Here is a 7,475-nt window from a genome sequence, read left to right as displayed (position 1 = left end):
CCATTGGACTTGCAAACTTTATATGCCCCAATATAGGGGAATGCCAGGGCCAAATGAATGGGAATGGGTGGATAGGGAAGTGGGGGGTGGCTATGGGGGACTTTTGGGAAAGCATTGGAAATGTAATTGAGAAAAATATGTGATAAAAAATATTAAAAATTAAAAAAAAAGAAAGTAAGGGGCAATGATTGAGTCAGTTAAGTGATTTTTGTTTCGGGAAGAGTGACCATGACTAAAACATCCAGGTGAAAGCTTCTTGAAGAAGATACCAAAATTGCCTTTTGGCTTCTGTAGGCAAACATGTAAAAGTGAATGGAAACTGCCGTGATCCGAACACATCCATGAGAACATATGAACATATAAATTATGAATAATTTATTTCTTTTTATTCACTTCACACCTCAATCATAGCCCTCCTTCCCTCCCATCCTCCCAGTCCCTCCTTTACAAATTCCTCCCCAATTTCTCCCTCCCCTTCTCCTCAGATAATTGGGAGCATCACTTGAATAGCATCCTACCCTGGAACATCTGGTCCTAGCAGGACTAAGTATTCTCTAACATGAGGGAAAATCAGGCAGTCCAAATAGGGAAGGGAATACAACAGAGACAGAGACAGCCTCCATGCCACTTATTTGGGAACCAACATGAAGTCCAAGCTGCACATTTACTACAAATATATAAGGGGGTTAGTTTCAGCTGCTGCAGGCTCCCTGGTTGGTGGCCCATGGGCCAAGGCTAGTTGACTCTCTGTAGGTTTTTCTGTGGTATCCCTGACCACTCTGACTTGTTTGATTCTATCCCATACTATTCCAGAAGACTTGGTAGCTCTTCCTAGTGTTTGACTCTGGGTATCTGTATTTTCCTCTCGCTACTTCTGAATAAAACCTCTCAGGAAACAGTTGTGCTATGTTCCTGTCTGCAAGCATAGGAGAGAGAGTATCATCAATAGTGTCAGGAGTTAACGGTCAAGAAAAGAAAACATCTTCAACTGGCTTGTCTAACCAGATGTCTGGATGTAGAATAATGCAAATAGATCAATATTTATCACACTGCACAAAACTCAAGTTCAAGTAGACCAAAGACATCAACATAAAATCAGATACACTGAATCTAATAGATAAAAAAGTGGGTTGTATTCTTGAGTGCATTGGTGCAGGAGATAAATTTTCCAACTAAACACCAGTGGCTAAGGCTCTAAGATCATCCACTGATAAATGAGGCATCTTGAAATTGGAAAGCTTCTGTAAGCAAAAACCACAGAAAATAAAACAAAATGGCAGTCTGGAGATTGGGAAAGATCTTCACCACACTTACATCGGCCATAGTGCTAGTATCCAAACTACAAAGAACTCAAGAAAGTAGACACCAACAAACCAAATAAATTTAAAAATTTAAAAATGGAGTACAGAGATAAATAGAGAATTCTCATCAGTGTAATCTAAATGGCCAAGAAGCATTTAAAGAAATGTTAAATGTCCTTAGACATCAAAATGACCCTTGAGGTTCCATATTACACAGAACAGAATGAGTAAGATCAAAAACTCAAGTGATAGCATAGGTTAGAGAGGATGTGGAGTAAAGCCAACACTCCTCCATTGCTGGTGAGAGCCCAAATGTTTACAACCACTTTGGATATCAATTTGGTTGCTTCTCAGAAAACTGTGACTAGTTATACCTCATAATCCAGATATACCACTCCTGGGTGCATAACAAAAAGATGCTGCACTATACCATAGTAACACTTGTTAAACTATGTCCATAGAAGCTTTATTCATAATAGACAGGAACTGGAAACAACCTAGATGTCCCTCAACTGAAGAATGGATAAGGAAAATGTGCTACATCTACTCAATGGACTACTATTCCACTATTAAAAACAAAGTCATCATGAATTTTGCAGGCAAATGGATGGAATTTGAGACTATCATCCTGAATGAGGTATCACATATTCAAAATAACATGTGTGGTATGTACTCATTTGTAAGTGGATATTATCCATAAAATACAGGATGCTCCTGTTTCACTCTACAGAACCAAAGGAGCTAAACAAGAAGGAAGGCTCAAGCGAGGGTGTTTGAATCTCACTTAGAAGGGGGAATAAAATAGTCATAGGCGGTAAATGGAGGGAGAAAACTGAGTAGGGGAGTGGATGGGGAGGGGAATGGGACATTCAGTATCAGGAGTGAGGAAAGACAATAGAAATGGCAAGATGGCCATCAGAATGAATAGAAATCTGCTTCTGGCTAGGGTTTGAGGGTGGGGGCCACTTCAAGGATGTGCCAGAGACCTGGAATAAGGTATGCTCTTAAGAACCAATGTAGGTAACTTTAGCTGAGTTTCAATACAATGGTGATATGGTACCTGAAGAGGCCTCCTCCCATAGCCAGGCAGAAATCCCAGTAGAGCAATAGGGACATCAACCAACACACAAAGAGAGGTGGGAGGGAACAGGCTTGGATTGAGAATAAAAAACAGTGTGTTGGGGGGCATCTCTCAGACTAGCTGGAGGCCCGGGATGAGAGAGGGTACAGAGAGTCTATTAGGGTGACCCTTGCTGAGATCCCTACCAGAGGGTTATAGAGATTGAAGTAGCTACCTCCTGTAGCCAAGCAATACTTCCAGAGAAATAAAGAGGACATCAACACACCCACCAAAACTTCAACACAAAATGTGTCTTGGATACAAAATGTGATGTATGGGGATAAAGATGGAGCAGAGACTGAGGGAACAGCCAACCAATTACTGCCCCAATTTGAGATCTATCCCATGTGAAAGAACCAACCCCTGACATATAAGTTTTAAAATGTGAAGAATAAAGACATTTATGGAGTCAAGCAATAGTTCTTTTTAGTTTTGGAGAGTCAAAAGAGCATACAAACTGAAATAAGTCCTTACGACCAAGCAGTTTATCATTTGTGGCTTTCACCATTGCTCATTTACTTTATCTATATTCATTCCTCCAAGCACTGAGTACTTTCCCCAAAACTCATTAGCAAATGCATCTCTTATACTTCTCAGACCTTCATAGATTTGACCTTTCTGATCTTAAAATCTAAGATATTAAGGTAGAATGGAAAAAGTACATTTCCCCAAACAAATATTCTCTGATAAGACTATTGTAGTCTAACAACAAAATTTTATGTTTGAATGCAAAAGTTAGCATCACTAATACACACTTGCAAAGTATGGGTAGCATATCTGCAGCTAGCTTGTTTGATTGGTCTATAGAGAACACAGATGTATCGAGAAAAATTGCAGTCAGGAAAATTAACGCATCCCCTGGTATGAAGTTATCCATCTGCTACAATCTCCTTTCTGTATTCTTTAAGGAAAATACCAGATGTGAGTTGATTCAATCTACCAGGAAACAGCAATATATCCCCATTTTCCTATGTCTGCATTATATCAATCTCATGTTGAAAGTTCTAATTAATCCACAGGGCCCTTGATGATGTCGCTAGCTCATAATAGAGCATATTGGCCTATGACATTTATAAGTGGAAAAGAGGAAGCAGGTTCCCTCAATTAATTGGTATTCCATATGTATTCAGCAGGCTGTTAGGCTTGCTTTATAAAAATTCTAGAACCTCCATCCTAAGCAAATTTTCCAAGCAGACGCTATGCATGAGAGAAACAGAGAAAATGAAGAAAGTGAAACAGATAATGAAATAGAAAGTGGAAGTTTCTAGAGCCCAAGAGACTTCAGTATCATGTATTATATATATGCATGTGTGTATATATGCATATATTTATATGTAGTTACATCCTGATCACAGCTTCCCCTTCTTCCTTCCATCCTAGTCTCTTTCTTTCCCCTCCCCTCCCCTCCCCTCCTCTCCCTTTATCCTGAGGGAAAGGAAAGCTTCCTGTGAATAATAACCTTGGCATATGAAATCACAGTAATACTAGCTGTATCTTCTCTTATTGAGCCTAGACAAGGCAGGCCAGTTAGGAGAAAGGGGTTCAAAAGAAGGAAGAGTCAGAGACAGCCTATGTTGTTAGGCATACGACCTGAAGACGAAGCTGCACATCTGTTACATGTATGTAGGGAATCTAGGTTTGTCCCATGCATGCCTTACTAGTGGAGGTTCAGTCTCTGTGAGCTTTTAGGGGCATATGTTAGTTGATTTTGTAGCTTTTGTTGTGGTGTCCTTTACCTCTCTGGTTCCTCCATTCCTACCTACTCCTCTTCCACAAGACTCCAGATATCCAACTAGTATCTGGCAGTGGGTCTCTGCATATGTAATCATCAGTGGTTGGATGAAGCCTCTCAGGTAATGGTTATGCTGTAGTGGAATATCAATGATAATGTCAGGGGTGGGCTTTCTCTCATGGCATGGGTCTGAAGTTGGGCCAGTCATTAGTTGGCCATTCCCTTAATTTCTGATCCCCCTTTATACCTGCACTTTTTGAAGGTAGGATAAAATGTGGGTCTAAGTTTTATGGCTGGGTTGGTGTAGCCACCTCTCCATTGGAAGTCTTGCCCGACTAAAGGTAGTGGTTATTTCAGGTTGCTTATTTCTCATTGTTAGGAGTCTCAGCTATGTCACCCTGGGGCTTTTCTTTGTCCCATGTTTCTAGTTTGCCCCAGAGATCGCCCTCAGTTAACAGCATTTTTTCTCTCCCTGTTCCCTCTGTCCTCCACAGACTTGATTCCTCCTGTTCCCCTCCCCTTCTCTCACCCAATTTCCTCCCTTCATCCACACCTGTTGGGGATTGCTTCTAGATCTTTGATTCAACCAAGAATCAGCACGTACAGATGCTGAAAGTCCTTGTCCCCAATTGGATTTTACTCTATCAATAAAGATGCCAACAGCCAATGGATGGACACAGGGAGGGACAGTTAGAGTTGTGGGAAAGGGGTAGCATCACCATGACTTGGGGTAGAAGGAAGGATACCACTGGCCACTTCCCCAATTAGGCCTGGAGTAGCAAGGAAAGGTTTAGAAGTGTCCAGCCCTTTGAGGTAGCCAAGGCGTTTTAATAATAAGCTAAGGGTGTGTTGTGTGTGTGTGTGTGTGTGTGTGTGTGTGTGTGTGTGTGTGTGTGTTTCATCCATGGATCCAAAAATAGCTCCTGGGCATATGGGCACATGAAATCCACTGGGGGGACAAAATGGTGAAGCCAAAACTCTCTGCTCTTCATATCTGTTGTCTATTTTATTACACTATCTCACTGAGATTCAAGCCTCCTCCTTTAGGTACTCTTTGTTACACAATTCTTTACAGACCTTGAAAGAAAAATGCTTCAAACAAAAAACCCTGGACAGCTAAAGCAATCTTGAACAATAAAAAGTCTTCAGAAGGTATCACCATTTCTGACCTCATGCTGTACTACAGAGCAATAGTAATAAAAACTGCATGGCATTGACATAAAAACAGTGTATATTAACAAGAAACCACATGATAACCATACGGCAATTCACATTACCACCCCCAAATAGATGTCAATACCAAACATTGGAGTTGCTTACACAACTAAAGATAGGTTTCCTGTAAGAACTAGCTATACAACAATGCCATTTTTATTCAGAGGACTCTAATTCAACATATCACAGACACATTAGCATGTGCTTTATGCTGCATTGGTCACAACAGAAAAGTTTTGAAAATTGGCTAATGTTAGCACAGTTATCCATGATGAAAAAATATTTTTAACAAAATTTTAATTAATTAAATATTTTTGTATTTATTTTCCAAATGTTGCCCCCTTCCAGTCCCATATACCAGAGTACTTCACTTGTAATCCCTCCCCTTTGAGAGGGTGCTCCCCTTGGGCATGCCCCTTTCCTGAGGTATCAAGTCTCTATAGGACTAGGTACATCATCTCCCACTGAGGCTAGAAAAGGCAGCCCTTTGCTACTTATGTGCTAGGGGCCCGAGAACAGACTGTGTATGCTCTTTGGCTGGAGGCTTAGTCCCAGGGTTCCAAGGTAGTTGACACAGTTGATGGCGTGGCCATCCCCTTCAGATCCTTCAATCCTTCCACTAACTCTTCCATAGAAGTGCCCAAGATCAGTCCAATGGTTAGGTGTAAGTATCTGCATCTGTCTCAGGCAGCTGCTGGTAGAGCTTCTCAGAAAACAGCAATGCTAGGATCCAGTCTAGAAGCACAGAATAGCATCAGTAATAGTGACAGCATTTTGAATGGATCACAGATTGTGCCAGTCACTGATCAGTCAATCCTTACTTCTCTGCTCCATTTTTGTCCCTGCATTTCTTTTAGACAGGAACAATTCTGGGTCAAATATTTCAAAGGTGGGTTAGTGTCCCCATCCCACCACTGGGATCCATGTCTATCTACTGGAGGTGGTCTTTTGGCTTCTCTCTCCCCACTGTTGGGCCTTTTGGCTAAGGTCACCCACACTGATTAATATATCAAATGAAATTTTGTTTGGCTATTAAAAAGAATCCAATTGTGTTATTGGTAGGCAAAGGTGCATGTAATGGGAGTTTACAATTTTAGGTGAGTTAATTGGGATTCAGAAAGAGAAATATATATTTTCCCATATCTGGATGTTAAATTTAATATAAAGACAAAAAATTATGTCTTTATATTATGTATACACATATGACATAAAAATAAATTCAACCGGGGCACCTTGGGCACAGAGTCAACAGACACACCCAAGGTCCCCTAGAGGACTCTCCACGAGACCTTAGGACCACCCATGAGTGGAACACAACTTCTATTCCAATCCACTCACGGGGGACCTGAGACAGCATTAGAGAAGCAGGAAATCTGGAATGAACAGGGTCACAAGTCCCTTCTGGTCTGTGCCAGCACTTGGTCACCTGGGCACAAGAGTCGGTGGAAACCAGCAAGGTCCAGAGACGACAGCTTCTGAGACAGACCCCATTTCGGGTTCCAGACAACGGGCACCTTCCCTGCTAAAGGAGAGGTGTCAGTCCTGCCCAGGAGGGCTTTGCTGAAGCACCTGGGGAGCCATCTTGGTTTCCTGATCCCTCTGAGACTAGTCTGTGTAGGTGAGAGTGTGGACTACAGAAGCTAACAGCTTCTGTGACAGACAAAAGCAACACAGCTTCTGGGACAGGTCCTGTTTTGGGCCTTCATCTTCTGCCAGGAGGGAGGTCCGAAAGCCAGATATCTGTGCACCTTCCCTGTAAGAAGAGAGCTTGCCTGAAGAGTGTGCTCTGACCACTGAAACTCAGAGAATAGTGCTAGTCTCTCAGGTCTGCTGATAGAGGCTAACAGAATCACTAGAGGAACAATCTCTAACCATAGACAACTATAACAACTAACTCCAGAGATTACCAGATGGCAAAAGGCAAATGTAAGAATCTTACTAACAGAAAACAAGACCACTCACCATCATCAGAATGCACTCCCACCTTGCCCAATCCTATGCACCACAACACAGCCGAAAAGCTAGACCCAGATTTAAAAGCATATCTCATGATGATGGTAGAGGACATCAAGAAGGACTTTAATAACTCACTTAAAGAAATACAGGA

Source organism: Mus caroli, chromosome 14 (genome assembly GCF_900094665.2).
Source record: "Mus caroli chromosome 14, CAROLI_EIJ_v1.1, whole genome shotgun sequence".
Taxonomy (NCBI): domain Eukaryota; kingdom Metazoa; phylum Chordata; class Mammalia; order Rodentia; family Muridae; genus Mus; species Mus caroli.
The sequence above is the reverse complement of the archived record's forward strand: the minus strand, read 5'-3'. Positions refer to the sequence as shown.